Below are 17,985 nucleotides of genomic sequence, written 5' to 3' on the forward strand. Positions count from 1 at the left end.
CGCTTCGGGTTATTGAAATGGATCTATTTTTGATCGCAAGTAATGATTAGGTGCTAAATGATTTTCTTTTATAGCGTTCAAGCATCATTTCGGACATGCAAAATCGTATATCAAGGTCTCTCGACTTCAATTCGTATGTTACCCAATTACTCTGCTTTTGAATGAATCCAGCTGTTCGCAGACGATTTGAAAGTGCTGCTTGGGTAGCTCCCAATTATTTTTCATGCTCTTGTTGAGTTTTAAAACAATCTTCATGGAGTAAAACTTCCAGTTCTTGGTCTTCAAACTTTTATTGCTGGCCAGTGCGATCACTACTTCTGAACAGCACAAAGCATTACATATATGCTTCAGCGGCACTTTTTTCAAATTGAAGAAATAAAGCAAAAGATAAGCCATCTCACTGTGGTTCCAAATCAAAAGCTAGGTGGACAAAATTATGAAAATCGGTATCTTCAGAATTTGGAAAAACTAAGTTTTTTCGGAAGCTGACAATCTGGTCTCCTCCAATACAAATGGATTTTTCAATTGGACATTTCGTTTTCTCGACAGGCGCTTCAACAAATTTTGAATCATATTTTCGTTAATTTTTTTTAATATTTTACTGCTTTACTAAATTAGATATATCTCAATGGTTTTACCATATAGAAATTCATACTTCAAAACATAGATAAACATTGATATAGGCTTTTATATCTTATATTTAAGGGCCTCTCCATTTTCCTGTCCTTTAAACTTGGTTCTTAAATATACTGATATTTTTTTTTTCTAAGAATGTTTTAAAGCTTGCCAAAAAAAAAGACCGTCGAAGCCCGTCCAATGACTATATTCATCATTTAGAGAAACTTCTGGGGAATGTCTTTGTAAAAAAATTGTAGCCGCCAGCACCCGCCGAAATACTTTTTTTTAATTTTTACGGAGTGGAATTTTTAGAAATATTTCGTTATTTATTATTGATTTTTATATATCTAGAGTCTAGACTGTAACTTGAAATATAGTAAATACAGATCTTTTTAAAAATTTAGTTTCAGAAAGACATGAAAACGTATTTTTTTAAATTTTTTATTAATGTTTTTTATATGTATATCTAACCCTACTGTAACTTAAAAAAAAGTTTTTTGGAATCGGAGATACCAATTCTATATAAAAAGATCGCCAAATAATTTTGTCCACCTAGATTTTGATTTGGAACCACAGTGCATCTATTGTAAATCCCGCATTTTTATGCCATACACCCAATATTAAATGGTCTGTTAAACAAAATGGTCTATCTCAAAATTACTTGTACTAATACTTATTGCAAACGTGAAAGCAAATATGTCGCGTGTTATATCATACTGAATATTGTAAAAAAAGGAATGCAAATATAACTGCATTATTATATGTTCTATGTGTTTTTTGTAGCGTGTATGAACCCATGTTAATTGCTGATATATGGGAAACAGCAAAATGACAAAGACTACCTTTTGTACCAAATATAGTTTAACTAAATAGCTAGCAACAATGGAAACAACATAAACAATTTTACTATTTCTGTAGTTTTTTTCACTGCAAATGCATACGAATGTCGCCGTGGAAATTCCATATTGTATTGGGTATTGTCGCGTTCTTGATTCCCATATATGCAATATACAATATGAATCACAATACAGAATGTCGCGTTCTTGAGCGTGGAAGTGCCCATATTAGATGTCTTGAATATACAGCTATAATGAAAATAGTTTTCAATCTCATTTATCTCTAATTTCTATCCCAATAATATAAAATATGGTTTAGTTATTGATATTTTAATGTGATTTTATCCCCAACCAATTCCAGAAGTATCCCTTGTCCCTAAATGAAATATCCTATATCAAATCCTAAACTTGGCAGACAAATCCCCAAGTCTGTCTGTCAAGTCAAGTAGTAATTAAAACTCACTGGTAAATTTTATTAAGATTTGATTGAGTTTTAAATCATTGAAGTTGTCAATTTGCATTATTACTTAGCTTCAAACCATTACTACTTAATTTAATGTTTCAATTTGTTTGCAAACTTTGTATCAATTAATCATTTAATTACATATTTAACTTACTTAATACTTGTTTAAAGTGTTTTTTTTTTTTGTTGATCTCTTTTAAGCCAATAATGTCCATATTTGTACGGTATTGTGTTAGAAATTTTTTATAATTTTGCCATTTTTTTACGGCTTGTTATAATGTATTTTGAAATGGTTAAAGTGTTAAATGAAAAGTATAGAACGAATTTAAGATACACTAGCTAAAATAATTTAGATTAAATGAAACCAAAAAAGACCGATTAAAGATATATTTTTCGTTTGTTTTTATTATTGTACTAATGTCGCGTTCTTGTCACGCGATCGTTGTAATCAAGGCCTAAAATTTTAATTCAAATCAATGGCTGTAACTAAAAAAAGTTACTGCATCACACTAAACTGTTTATTTTGATTTTCATGTCGCGTTCGCTATAGTAAGTGTATATGTTTTCCTGCCCAAGAAGAATGGAAAAAACAATGTAGTAATTGGGAGCATTTATAAAAGATCCAGAGTTTAATGAATATTTCGATAAAGCAGCTGAGGAGAACATTTAAAGGAAATGGATGACAATCAAAAACTATAGTATCTTGTATTTGAAAATTCTCAAACGTTATAAATTCAAATTAAATCTACCTTTAGCTTAGAGATTTGGGGGAATCCCGGTCTGAATTGCGTACATATTTTTCATAGCTATTGATTTTATCTGTAGATCTCTGCGCATATTATATTAATTTGCTTTAGGCTGACATAATAGTTTAGAATTTTCTAGGATTCCTGGAATTTTAAAATTTGTCTGTTAAAATTAATGATTCAGTTTTTATTTCAAGCTTTCGTTGTATAATTAATTGCCCAGTATAGGGTACTCCATAATAATAAAAAAATACAAAAAATTAAAGAAGGTCACACAAGGTGGTCCACTCCAATGGCCGGCTATTGTTTTCGTTGTTAATTTAGTTTAGTTTTAGTTGCTATTATTTTGTTTGATTTTTATTTTACTCTCAACTTTTTGCATCCAAACACGAGCAAAAATTCAAATAAATTTGTTTTTTTTTTTCTTGGTTGGTTGTAAAATTTACAGTCAAATGCAGCACATTTGAAACCTGACCTAACTGGAACACAAGAAAATATCAAAAACAACAATAGTGTCTAAACGTGTACATTGTTGTATTTTTATTTATTTATTTTGTATTATTTATTTGTATCTTTACATGAATCGTTGTATCTAAAACAAACCGGTGCATGGAGTTTTAAATTTTTGTTGTTTTTGCCACCAGAAAAATAAGTATTATTTTAAGTTTGCAATAAATTTGTTGTGTTTTTTTTTTCTTTCTTGTTGTTAAACAATACAATAAACAAACTTTACGTTTTGTCAGTTTTATTTCAATTGAGTTTGAACTGAAGAAATCAAACAAAAACAAAGCAAACTGCTCATTACTTTACACAGGGTAACAGAAAGTCCTGCATTCAAGGAAATTAAAGGAGTCCGAACAAGCAAGCGATTAACGATAAATTTTTCATTTTATTTTCTTCATCTTCTAATGTCACGTTATTGTACCTACTTTATCTTTTGTTATATGTACTCTGTGACCGTTATAATCAAGTGGCTAAACATTTTAATTCAAATCAACATTAAACGTTTTATTTTTATTTAAAAATGTGTCGCGTTCGCTATCGCAAGTGTATTTTTATTCAAAAACAAATGTCTTTTTAGTAGTTTAACAGCAGATCGTTTAAAGTATAAATAGTTTGCTATAAAGTACCTGAGAAGCGGTATCGAAATTGGCAAATTATACCTGAAAGAAAAGAGGAAAAATATTGTATAAGGCTTAGGAAAAAAGTTTGAGTCTTAAATCCTGAAATAAAACATCGGGGAAAGCAGTGAAGAAAGCAAAAAATTATTAGTTACAGATTTAAAGTTATTAAAGCACTATCTATATAATTATGTCGAACCAATAAATAATACGAAACTTTTGTTAAATTTACTTTAACTAATTTTTATTGAAGTAATGCAGACGGTATGTAGTAAAATATAATAGAGTTACAACTATTTTTCTAATTTTACTTGAAAATAACTGTTCATTTTGTTGTCCAGTGTCATTTGAAATGTCTTGCAGATCACATTTATTATCGGTGTTTTTTACTATTTGACTTTAAGAAAATATATACGAAAAACCAAACATTAACACTCGCTGTCATCATTTTAATAATATTTTTTTTTAATGTTTTGTTTCTTTTTTTTTGGTTATTTGATAAACTAAAAGATTTATTTTTTATAATTTTTCAATATGTATTTGTTTTTTGTTATTGTAATTTTGTTGCTGCTATTTTGCGCTATGATTAGTAAACAATTTTGGCATTGACGATGTATTATAGTGGGGCGTTTCGCAAACTCTGCTCAGACAACGAACAAAAACAAAATCTGTGAACTCGTCAATGAGATTGAAAGGTGATTGTATTGTATAGTCTCGTAAAGTAAAGTGACTGGGATAACGGCTGGTGGTGTGGATCGGTTGGTATACATATATTGGATGATTGTGGAGGTGTTTTGTTAGATGGAATGAATAGTTTAATGTTATGGTTTGGCTTACAACTCTTTGTACATACAATTTGCTTTATTGGTTAAACAAGATGATGATGGCAAGCAGAGAAAAAAAAAGAAGCTTTAATGTGCAGTTAGTTTTACATGGTTTTTGCACTTTTTTATTTTTTTTAAATTTTCAGTGTATTTTGCAAAATAATACTAGTTCTTCGAGGTCATCTTTATGTTTTATCATTTTTTTTTTTTTGTTACTTTATGAGCGAATGTTTTATTTGTTTTAAATAATACTATATTGGGTAATCATTTTTTATGTGTTTTACAACAAACAAAAAAAATTGTTGGAAAAATTTGAAGATTATTAAAAAAGCTACTTAAAACAAATGAGGTGTTTATAAATTTAGTTTTGTAGTTGTGAGAAATTGCAAAATCACTTTTAAGATTTTGTGGCAAAATTTAACAAGTTTAATAGCTGTATGTCTTCAGAAAAAGAAGGAAAAAAATTTAAAATTTTTATTTGAAAAAAAAAAGTTTTTGCTGAAATATAATAAATTTTAAATATTTTAGCGTTTACTCTTGGATTAAGTAACTTTTCAGAAAAATTTCTTAAAATCCTATAAAAACAATACATACTTGTTTGAAACATTGTAAAAGTACAAAATTAGTTTTAAATATAGCTTTATACGCTTGAAAATTGCGAAGTAAAAATAACTTAGAAAATATGACATTTGGTACTTTTTTTAAATAAATATTATTTCTATTAATATTACTAATACCTAAATATAAAATATCATAAAAATCTTTGGAAAAAACATAAGTTGTGAAAAATTACTTTTTGGGTACTTTGAAAGATGTTTTAGAACAAAGTACTTTTTTGATAATATTGTAAAATAGTATTTTTTCAATAATTGTGCAAATAAACATCATGAAATCAACAACAAAAAGATTCAAGCTGAAAAAATTTTTGATTTAAAAAAAGTACTTTTTAGTGCTTTAATGAAATATGTTTTAGAACAATGTAATTTTTTGATATGATTTTTTAAAAGTATAAATAAAATTATTTTAAAATCGTCTTAGAAATGTTTTCTTTGTAATTTTTGAAAAAGGGTTGATTTAAAAATAATAATCTAATTATTACAGTACCATAATAAAGGCTTTAAATTAAAAATTAATACTTAAAATTAGAAATAGTACGTTTTTGGTACTTTTATTAAAAATTTGGAAAAAGGAGTTTTTCAGTTCTATTGTAAAATGTATATAAACAATATTCTATAAACATTGAGAAATCTGTTTAGAAAAATTTACTTTTATAATACATTTTTGAAAAGGATATTTTTTGCTGGACAATTTTAAAGACAATTTTTTTAAAAATTTAAGTTTTTGGTACTTTTTAGAAAATTTTATTTTTTATATTTTTACTAAAAACTAAGCTTAATTTCAGAAAAATATATTTAAAGTACAAAAAAATAAATTTAGAAAAAGTACTTTTTTTGGTACTTTTTTGAAAAATATTTTATAATATAGGACAATTTTGGCACTATTTTAAAATGTGTATTTATCCAATAATTGTACTAACTAATATGAAATAAACATCCGGAAATCACTTTTAAGTAATTTTTGAAAATTGTACTCTTGTGGTACTTTTTTGAAAAGGCTGTGTTTTTATTTATTATTTAAAATTATATAATAAAAATGCTTCAAAATTATAAAAAGTACCTTTTCGATACTTTTTCAAAAAGTACATTTTTGCTATAATTAAGCAAACAAAAAATTTTATATAGAGTACAAGAAAAATAATTTTAGAAAAAGTACTTTTTTGAAAAATGTTTTATAACTCAGTACCATTTGGTACTGTTTTAAAAACTGTATTTTTCCAATAATTGTGCTAACTAATATGATATAAACATCCGGAAATTAATTTTAAGTAATTTTTGAAACATGTACTCTTGTGGTACTTTTTAGAAAATGCTGATTTTTTACTAATACAGCACAATTTTGGCACTATTTTAAAAAGTGTATTTTTCCAATAATTGTGCTAATCCGGAAATCACTTTTAAGTAATTTTTGAAAAATGTACTTTTGTGGTACTTTTTTGAAAAGGCGGTGTTTTTATTTATTATTTAAAAATATATCATAATGCTTTATAATTATAAAAAAAAACTTTAAAATTTAAAAAGTACTATTTTAGGTACTTTAACAATAAATTTTGAAAAAGTACATTTTCGATACTTTTGCAAAAAGTACATTTTTGCTATAATTAAGCAAATAAGTACAAGTATAAAGTACAAGAAAAATAAATTTAGAAAAAGTTCTTTTTTGAAAAATGTTTTGGTACTATATTTGGTACTATTTTAAAAACTGTATTTTTCCAATAATTGTGCTAACTAATATGATCAGTGTTGCCAGTTTAGCCTTTTTGAGGCTAGATTTAGCCTTTTTATTTACACTTTAGCCTCGAAATTTTGGTTTTAGCTTCGTGGCTTTTTTCTCAAAAAAGGCTATTTTGAAATTAAAAAAGGCGGAAAAATTTCGAGACTAAAGAGTAAATAAAAAGGCTGAATTTATATTTGTAAGCCATTTTCATTTTAATTTATTACTGTTTTTCTTTTATCTTTTCAACTTACTCAAGAATTGTGCAGTATTAAAAGAACAAATAACAATTACCAATATCAAGTGCTTCAAAATGAAATAGAGTATTTTATATCAGAAAGCTAAAATATCTAGCAAATTCTCTTTCAAGGTATTTGATTCATTATCGTATCCAATTGAAAATAATACGGCAAATTAAATTAATTTCAATTAATTGCAACAAAGATTACCATATCAAAACTCTTCTCAAAATCGATAATACACTTGAAATAGTAAAACCAAAAAAATATATTATGTCATATTTATAGTGAAAAATTAAACTGCTAATGAAATTACGAAGATTAAGGCAGAATATTTTAAAATATAAAGGGACAAATATAGAACTAACAATGTCCATTTTCTGATATGCTTAATCAGTATTTAACTTTTTAGTACTTCCTTTAAGTAATGCCGATGAATTTTTTTAACATATTTTATAATTTTTTATTTAAAAATAAATGTAAATGTAAATCTAAATTTTTAATTTATAATAATTTAGTTTTTTTTTGGCTTTTTTTAAAAGCGTAGTAGTCGGACGGGCAAGGTCTGGACTATAAGGCGGGTGAGGCAAAACAAAAAAACGTTAAAGCTATAAAATGCCTTCAATTTTGAAAAGGTACTTTTATGAAAGATGTTTTAGAAAAAGTCCTTTTTTGACAAGACTTTAAATTACATAGTTTGTTTGGTAGAAAATTATACAAGCTGGAGTTTTTTAGAATGTTTTTTTTAAACGAAATATTCCTAAAAGTTTTTATCTAATTTGTTTCAATATTTTTAATTTTAAATATGTTGACGTTTGGTAAATATATATTTTTTCAGGATTTAAGATGCAAGAATTTAAAAGTTTTTAACCTTTTCCTTTTATTCAGACCTATTGCTATTTTCCCTTTTGCTAAATTCTCGTATTTTTGTCGATATTATGCTTGAAAACTGCTAGTATTTGAATTTGAATAGGTATTTTACAATCCTTTGTTACCTTTTGGTAACCTACATTTATGATTATTAAGTGATTTTAAGTCACGAAATTAAGGTGCTGTTTTGCTTGAATAGGGCAGATTTAAGTGCTGGTTAAATACATGTGGTCAAATTCTTATAAATTATTGGCATATATTTATTTGTGAAAAATCTACAACTTTGCTACATTTAATTATATATAAATTACTTATTTTATAAAAGTCTGACTAATTTTTTGTCTTTTCTGTTTCTCATACCTCTTAACAAATTATTTAAAATTACCATTTAAATCAATTCACTACAACCTCAAGCAGCAACAAATTGTCTTAATTAAATTTTGTTTGTATAAAAATTGTGTTCAACACAATACAACAGCAATATTTTTATATTTATTTAAATTTAAATTAAATTATGGGGTACTTTATGGCAAAAGCAAATAACTATGGACAAAAAAATCTGTACCCAAAAAAAAGAACCCAACCCACAAATCAAATAATCAATTTGACCACATTTACACACACACACAAAAACACAGAAAAATTTAAAAAATCTAACGATTTTACAACTCAAACAAATTTATGTAATTTGAACATTTTTAAACACTTACACACAGCAACCCAAAATGAATATGGATTGTGAACCATATGTATGAAAATGGCCAAAATCTATAAACATTCCCATAAGCTGAGATTTGGTTTCATTATTATTGATTTCATTCAATACTGGTGCACTGACAGCAATTCAATGCAACGCAATATTGCTACGCATAACATTTTTCAATACTCCATGCTGGCCTGAAGTTTGTTGAATTGGTTTTGTAAATCTGTCTGAAATTGTAGCAAAATTTTTAGCTGTTTTGTAAAGAAAATTGTAGAGGTTAGTTTGTAGGTAGCAGGCGGTGTTTAGACATATTGTCACGTAGCATGTGTTATTAAACTATTTATAACAGCGATCGGCACTCCTAGCCACCAGTGGCTGAACATAATCGGTTATTTGTCTTTAAATAACACGAATGTTAACGAAGTTTATAAAAATTATCAACAAATAAAACGCAATAAATAGTGGGTCTGAATACAACAGAGAATAATATAATAATCCGAATTCCATGTTCTCTTTGTGTCGACCACTAGTTTATAAGCCACTTGTAGATGTACTAAACAAATCGTACTATCAAAAGAAACTTAATTTGTAATCATTAACTCATCATAAAATCATTAATTCAAAGCCCGATTACCAGCAAAGTTTTAATTTGATCTTTTTCATATTCTAATATTGCATTCTTGTACCTAAATCATAGTTTGTTATCAGTACTCCAGGATTATTACAATCATGTATGCAGCTTAAAATTTTAATTCAAAACAAAATTGAATAGCTTTAACTAAAACATTTTACTGCTTAAAATAATCACTAAATCTTTTATTTTTATTATATTTCAAAAACACATGTTTTTATTATTTTAATAAAAAAAAGTTGGGCCAAAAGTCACATTATTCAACTTGAGTTTTAACATAATCACTCTTAACCTTTATGTCAACGGCAACATACCTGGGTATGTTTTGCATTTTTAAAATGGTGTAGCTCTGAATTGGATAATCGGATCTATTTGAAATTTCTTGATATCCTATCCTAGCCAAAACTGTTTTCCACAACTGTCCCAAGTTGGGTTAGGATAGGATCACCCGTTTGGAAGATAAAGCCCATTTACAAAGTTGCACCCTTATATCAACAGCATACATACCTGGGTATCTAGTAAAAATCATGCAAATATAAAGATAAAATAGAAAAGTATAGTATTTTTTCAACTTTTTTACCCACCCTACTCCACATTTTTGATAACAGCGGGTCCAAATATATCCCGATTTTCTCCATTTTTGCTTTATTGGACTAACAACAAATGTATATGTCAAACAAAAAAAAGAGTTATTTAAAAATCGTAACTGACTCCAATGTTATATGTATTTGAATTCAAAAATATTTAAAAAGGCGATTTTTCGCTAGTTTTAGGGAAAAAAGTACTTTTTTTATTTTTAAGTTATCTAAAAAATTTCAAAGAAGATGTATTATGAATTTATACATTTTAAATAGCTAACTTTACACTAAATATTTTAAATGCAAATAAATTTTAAAAATTATTGATACGGAGGGGACCAGGTCCATTCAAAAAATGCCTATTTTTTATATAAAATTCATCTTTAGGGCAAAAATTCTCAAATCGCCTAGTCAATATCAAAATAAAGTAACCTATTTTAGATGACAAAATATGTTCTTAATTATTTTGAAAAAGGTTCCGATAAACCCGCTCATGGTGTGGATATATTATAACAAAAAAATTACGGGATTCCTGATTATAAATTTCAAAATTTGTTTTTATTTTTCTATATCTAATAGAAAAATCTATATAACTGTCAAATTTCATTAAAAACTATTAATAAATAAAAAAATTATTTTAACTTGAAAAAAATGCGTAAAGCAGTTCTGCTGTTGACATAAAGGTTAATAAAAGTTATGCTAAAATTCACTAATTTTAGCAGTTTTCTTGATGCAGTTGGAAACGGGTTCTAATTTTTGTCGCGTTTTTGAAAGCACGTTCATTGCTAATATATTGTAAACTAGGAAAATGCACAGCAACATAGAAACAAGAAAAAACAGTTAAGGGTCTTCATTTCAATTGGTTTACTTCAATGACGAACGAATGTTGCGTTATGCACCGTAGGAAATAAATTTACGATTACATAAAGTACGGCTATTCTGGTTATCATATTGTTACGTTTTTACCTTTTAAAAACGGTGGTTTATTTCCTTTAAATAAACCGGTTACTTTTGACTGCAAAAAAAAGCAATTTAGTATTTTAAAATTGTAACAACTCTTTATTTAAACAAATTTACACAACAACAGTATATATAGTCACTATGTGTTTTTAATACACACACACACACTTAAATTACACATTATAGTGTACATTAGGGTGTCCCTTCTCTTTCGAAATCGTTTTTTTTACGCAGAAGGGCAACCTCGATTTAGTTTTGAGGTGCATTTACAAGGGGAAAAAATAAAATTTTTCAGTTTTTTTTTTTAAATTTTGGTATTAAGTATTTACTTTTGCAATTTTATTTAAAAGAATCGAAATGTATACGTAATTTTCGTTCTAATGAGATACAAAAGACAAAAATTGGTTAAAAAATGTAAAAGTTATTAAAAAATCGCCAGAAATGTAGGAACAAAATTAACATATTTTGAGAAATATTAAAACAAAAGTTTTTTCTTACTTAAAATATATCCAATTTACTTGTATATGAGTTTTTATCTTCCTAGGATACAGTTAACCTATTCGCAGGTGTAACCAAAAAAAAATATTTTTTTTAACTGCAGTTAAACAAATTTTAGAATTTTTTGATCATCATGTGGGGATTTATTGATAACATAATAGGGAATAAAAATGTGAAAAAAAAATATGTCAATAGCTCCTGTAGTTTTTTCGTATCTGCGATTTCAATTTTGTGATTTTCGAGAAAAACTAATTTTTTGACCATATTTTGGCGAATGAGCCGAATTTCCTTACTGTTATGATTTTTAAGTAAAGCCAATTCAGAATATTATAGTCCAGGTCAATTTGAATATAGTCTGAATGTTTTACTAAAATCGGAAAACGCTAAGCCTTAAATTTTGAAGGTCATAGTAAATTTTTTCAATATTTGGAATTTCTAATGGAAAGATAGCGAAATGTTATATATTTTTTTGAAACTTAATGCCGATTTTGATGAAACTTAAGAAAAATATAAAATGAGGTCTAGTATTTACAATGACAGCACAAAAATTAAAATTAACCCTTAATAGCACTTGGCATTAACCCTTAAATGCACCTCAAAAGTAAATTGCAAGTCGGCACGGGTTGCAATCATGATAGAAAGACAAAATTTCATATTTAACTATAGTTTTTATATATATAAAAAATGGAGGGTATGCGTTCCATACATACATAAGGTGGTGGCCACCAATTTAAGACAAATACTTTAATTTTTTTCATCAACTGAATTTTAAGTGCGATAGAGCTAAAATAAAAGGACCTCTAATGGTATGAAATTTATTATTAATGTTTCTAGTTTCTGAAAAATGTTTGGAAAAATCAGTAAAACATATATGGACAAAGATATGTGGAAATACATTGACCCACCTCAGCGAACATCCGCTGTTAATGCTGTTTAAGAATCACATTCGCCATCACTTTCAACACCACTTTAATCTAAGGTAATATTTTGATTATTAATTGTGATACTGTAAATATTTCGCCACACCACGACCGCCCCTTATGTTTAGACCCTAAAATTTCTGTTTCGAAAACAATTCTAAAATTATTCTGCCTTTTTTACTAACTAACAAATATTTAATTCCCTACCATTTATTTTTATTGGTTCAAGTCCTAAATTAAACATTTTGAAAGACTTGTTTTTAGAATTTTAACTTGTTGCAGTAATATTTATAGAAGGAGCTATCGGACCACTCATCTACAGTGATCGAAAGAACCCCTTTATCTTAGTTATTTGTCGAATTTCAGAAACAATACAATTTTTGTAAGGCATTATTACTTATTTAAATTTGAAATTATGAAAAATTTTATTTATTTTGATAGATATCCCACTAAGCAACCAAAAGGGTCTTCAAGGTAAATATCTCAGCTTTTGGTTGAGCTAAAAAAAAATTAAAAAAGGGTCCATTTTGAAAAAAAAAACTCAACAAAGTTTATGATTTTTCAAAAAAAAATCAAAAATTCTATGTTTTGTGTTACAAAATATTTATTTTGATAGATATCCCACTCGCATCCCACAAAGCGACCAAATAGGTCTTCAAACTTTAGTTTAATAAAACTTTAATAAAAAAAAGATACAAAAAGTTTTTGATTTCGGAAAAAAAATATTAAAATTTTTTTATTTTTTTAAATATTTTTTTCGAGAGATTGAAGATAGAGCTATCTAAATTATTTGGGACACATTTAGCTAAGAACAATAGGTAATAAGTTACATGGATAAGAAAAAAACCCTTCTTTTCCAAAATGTTCTCGACCGATCTTGTTGAAAAATTGTGTCTGAGTTACTATCCAATAGAACTAACCTTGGTGCAAATTTCATCCCGATCGGAAGACATCGATTTCAAAAGTTGGTTCACTTGACACGAAATGAACCATATATGTATGTATATTTATTCGTTTTATTCGATTAATCGAACGATCATTACTCGAATGAATTGCCTACATAGTAACTTATAATTCAATAAAAAACATATCATACTTTATTTATCACCAATAATCACTTATACGCACCTTCTCCCCGTACTCATGACTTTAACTCTAATAATTCGAATATTTCAAATTAGTTGGGTGACATGTTAGAGCATGTGTGGTATACAATAAAGAAAAAAAATCAAATACCAATAACCACCACAACAGTATTTAATTAAATCCAGCAGAAGTTGTGTTCGGTCATGTTACCCTCGTAAAATTTGCTGTAATACAATTATGGTTGTATCTCCTTAACTTTATTAAAATGATACGAAAACATTTATTCATTCAATCACAGACATTATGAGCAGGTACAGATTGTTGTAGCAGCAAAATGAATACTTAGTGCCACAAAACAATAACAACAGCAACAAAACAACAACTACAAACCATCAATAATCGAATTGCAATCCAAGGAGTGCAAAAAACAGAATCAAACAACAACAAATCACAAATTATTGCAAAATTGAGTCACGATTTGTAAAATGAAAAGGAATTTGTTTGTGTGGAAAGAAACACAAAAATACTCTACTTGCTCTGCTAGTTAAGAGTCCATAAACTCAATGAAGAAACAGGGAGTTTGTTTCAAATTTTTATTCCATACTTTGACAAACTGCCAAATAAAATGATAGACAGGCGGCTAGGCACACTGTTTGTTTAGGCAGACTGGCTGGGAAACTGTCAGGTATAATACACAGACAGTTAGTAAAAAAAAGTAACAATTTTCTTGTAGATACAGTTTGCAATTTGCTAAAACACATAAACATTCATACATTCTAAGCTACAAATCAGTTATAGCAAGTGATTTGCTTTTTATACCTAAATATTTTGTTACATGTTTTGTTTTGGATATTTCTTACGACTTGATGTTATTTAAAATCTTTTTATGCAAACATTTTTGAGGGTTTGTCAATACATATTCCTTGAGATTTGTGTATGGTTATTGTCGTTGTTCTTATTTTTTTTTCTGTGGCAATATTCACAAAAGTGACAATAAATTTGCTGAAATAGGAAAGAAATAAGAAAAATTTATTTAACATAGATAATGGTCGACATCAAAATATTTTCAGAAAAAAATCTATTCTTGATCAAAAACTAATTTACAAAAAAATCATAAACAAACTGCCCTGCCCGGCAAACCTATATTGCATACATACGGACATTTTATGGTCGAGAACGCGACATTAAAGTGAAAAAGAAACAAAACTTGACAACTGTTTTCTTAATTGCATTTTTCTGTCGCACTTTAGTACAAAATTAAGGTTTTGTTGTTGCAATAAAAAAAGAATCCAGAACGCGACAAAAAATAAAACTCATATTTGACAGCATCTAGAAAAATTCACAAATCTGCGAATTGGAACATAGTTGTTTGAATCTATTTTTTCTTTAAACTAAAGCAGAACAATGTAGCTTTCAGTTAATAGTTTTCAGGTATGATTAAGCACGCGACAAATTTGTAATAAAGATTAGTTCAACTAATTTTAACTAAATCTGTATTTACTATTTATTGGTTCGACATTATTTCTATATAGTGCTTCAATAACTTTATTTTTTAGTCTTAGTCTTAGTCTTAGTCTTAGTCTTAGTCTTAGTCTTAGTCTTAGTCTTAGTCTTAGTCTTAGTCTTAGTCTTAGTCTTAGTCTTAGTCTTAGTCTTAGTCTTAGTCTTAGTCTTAGTCTTAGTCTTAGTCTTAGTCTTAGTCTTAGTCTTAGTCTTAGTCTTAGTCTTAGTCTTAGTCTTAGTCTTAGTCTTAGTCTTAGTCTTAGTCTTAGTCTTAGTCTTAGTCTTAGTCTTAGTCTTAGTCTTAGTCTTAGTCTTAGTCTTAGTCTTAGTCTTAGTCTTAGTCTTAGTCTTAGTCTTAGTCTTAGTCTTAGTCTTAGTCTTAGTCTTAGTCTTAGTCTTAGTCTTAGTCTTAGTCTTAGTCTTAGTCTTAGTCTTAGTCTTAGTCTTAGTCTTAGTCTTAGTCTTAGTCTTAGTCTTAGTCTTAGTCTTAGTCTTAGTCTTAGTCTTAGTCTTAGTCTTAGTCTTAGTCTTAGTCTTAGTCTTAGTCTTAGTCTTAGTCTTAGTCTTAGTCTTAGTCTTAGTCTTAGTCTTAGTCTTAGTCTTAGTCTTAGTCTTAGTCTTAGTCTTAGTCTTAGTCTTAGTCTTAGTCTTAGTCTTAGTCTTAGTCTTAGTCTTAGTCTTAGTCTTAGTCTTAGTCTTAGTCTTAGTCTTAGTCTTAGTCTTAGTCTTAGTCGTAGTCGTAGTCGTAGTCTTAGTCTTAGTCTTAGTCTTAGTCTTAGTCTTAGTCGTAGTCGTAGTCGTAGTCTTAGTCTTAGTCTTAGTCATAGTCTTAGTCTTAGTCTTAGTCTTAGTCGTAGTCTTAGTCTTAGTCATAGTCTTAGCCTTAGTTTTAAGGTAAGATCACACATGGCAAATATTTACTGAAAAAGCGTAATCACATTTTTTAGCACAAATTTGTTTGACGTATTTACTCTTACAAATGTTTTGTAAGATCAAACAGCATCAAACAAAATAAAACTAAATTTTATGTTTTGAATCATCCTAAGTAAAATAAGTTTTTGAAATAAATAAATGAATTCAAATATATTTTATTTAGTGGTTACGTCTTTTTCGTCAAATATTTGTCATGTGTGACCCTACCTTTAGTCTTAGCCTTAGTCTGTTTCATCATTCACTTCTTTAGACACCTATCCTGAATCTATTTCAAACTACTTGAAGTCAATCCATATCATGTCGGAAATGATCTATCCAAAACGGTATTGTGTCTCCGCTTTCTAGCTTAGTGTGTCTTAGCTAATTGTCTTGGGAAATAATGTGGTATTCTTCTGATCATAGTGGAATCGTATTTTAAGATTCTATTGAGCAATATTTCACTAGTTTCCAACTGTAGGGTATATGACCAAAATAATTTCACACAAATCAATAAATTTAAAACAAAATAAAAAAAAATATCTACCCAGAGTAGCAAAACGAAAACAAAAACATCAAGAAAAATGAACAATACAATAAACGCTATGAACTGACATAACCTAGACGAAATAACTGTCAAACATACTTCAAAATTTGTGGTGGTACTCAATCTGTTTGGAACACACATACCTATGGTACACTCATATACATGTATAAGTGCCCTGTAGTCCATGGAACTAGTTCATAATAGACGAATTAGTTAACCATCAAAAATTACATAGTTTATTGAAACTGGTTTCAGGATATGAAACTTGACAGTTTCAAAACTGAATTAAGCTCAACTTTGGCTGGGGAATTTCAAGAAAAATGAACAAGAAAAATGAACAATACAATAAACGCTATGAACTGACATAACCTAGACGAAATAACTGTCAAACATACTTCAAAATTTGTGGTGGTACTCAATCTGTTTGGAACACACATACCTATGGTACACTCATATACATGTATAAGTGCCCTGTAGTCCATGGAACTAGTTCATAATAGACGAATTAGTTAACCATCAAAAATTACATAGTTTATTGAAACTGGTTTCAGGATATGAAACTTGACAGTTTCAAAACTGAATTAAGCTCAACTTTGGCTGGGGAATTTAAGAAGCTCAAGTCAGTGTGAGTTATTGCAAAGCATTAATAGTTTGTTTGATTTTGTTGCCATTTTCGACTCTATTATTGAAAGGTAATGTATAGGTAACCTACAATTGACACCACCAGTTGATTTCTCTATGGATTCAAAAAGTAGTTAACAACACTACTGCAAGCTTTTCCAATTAGTGACATACCTATAGCTAGTGCAAACAGGACATTGTATAAACTTAAAACTGCTGGGCATTTATAAGTTTGTGCACTTACATCAGTGTTGAAAATACTGCAATGATTTGTGAATGTTTTTTTTTGTTGTTTTGGTTGTCGTTGTCTTCTATATGACAATAGTGTCACATAAAATAAGCAAAACATACTTTAATAATAAAACACGTGGAAGGCTAAATTTTTAAGCTGTTTACACTGCACACAAAAATATGGGTGGTTTTCAAACAAATACCTAAAACATCATTTATTATCATTACTCCTCTAACGTTCCCATCAAGTTATCGAAAATAGCAAAAATAAGAAAGAAGCAAGTTGCTAAAAGAAAATATGAAAATATTTGGTCAATTCACAAGGTCTCTTATCAGTCATATTGTCATAATGTCCTAACATATCACGACTCGGTTGCTCGGCTAAACCGACTCTTAGGCATTCGGCGCAGGTCTCTGCTGGTTGATTACGATAACACAATAAACAGAGCATACAGAGTAGTATTATTTTAGGACATTTTTTGCTTGAAATGCAATAATTTTTAAACCATTGTCAAATATTAGGACATTATGACATGATAAGAGACCTTGTGAATTGACAAATTGTGTAAGGCAGAAAAGGTTGCACAATGGATAAAAATAAATCGTATCGTATCGCAAGTAAAAATTATTTTTTTACTTTTAAAAAGTAGTATGCTACTACTTTTTAAAAAAGCATTATTAAAGTAGTAATTTTACTACTTTTTAAAAGAGTAGTATTTTTACTGCTTTTTAAAAAAGTAGTATTTTTAC

This window comes from Calliphora vicina, chromosome 3 (assembly GCF_958450345.1).
Source record: "Calliphora vicina chromosome 3, idCalVici1.1, whole genome shotgun sequence".
Classification (NCBI taxonomy): Eukaryota; Metazoa; Arthropoda; class Insecta; order Diptera; family Calliphoridae; genus Calliphora; species Calliphora vicina.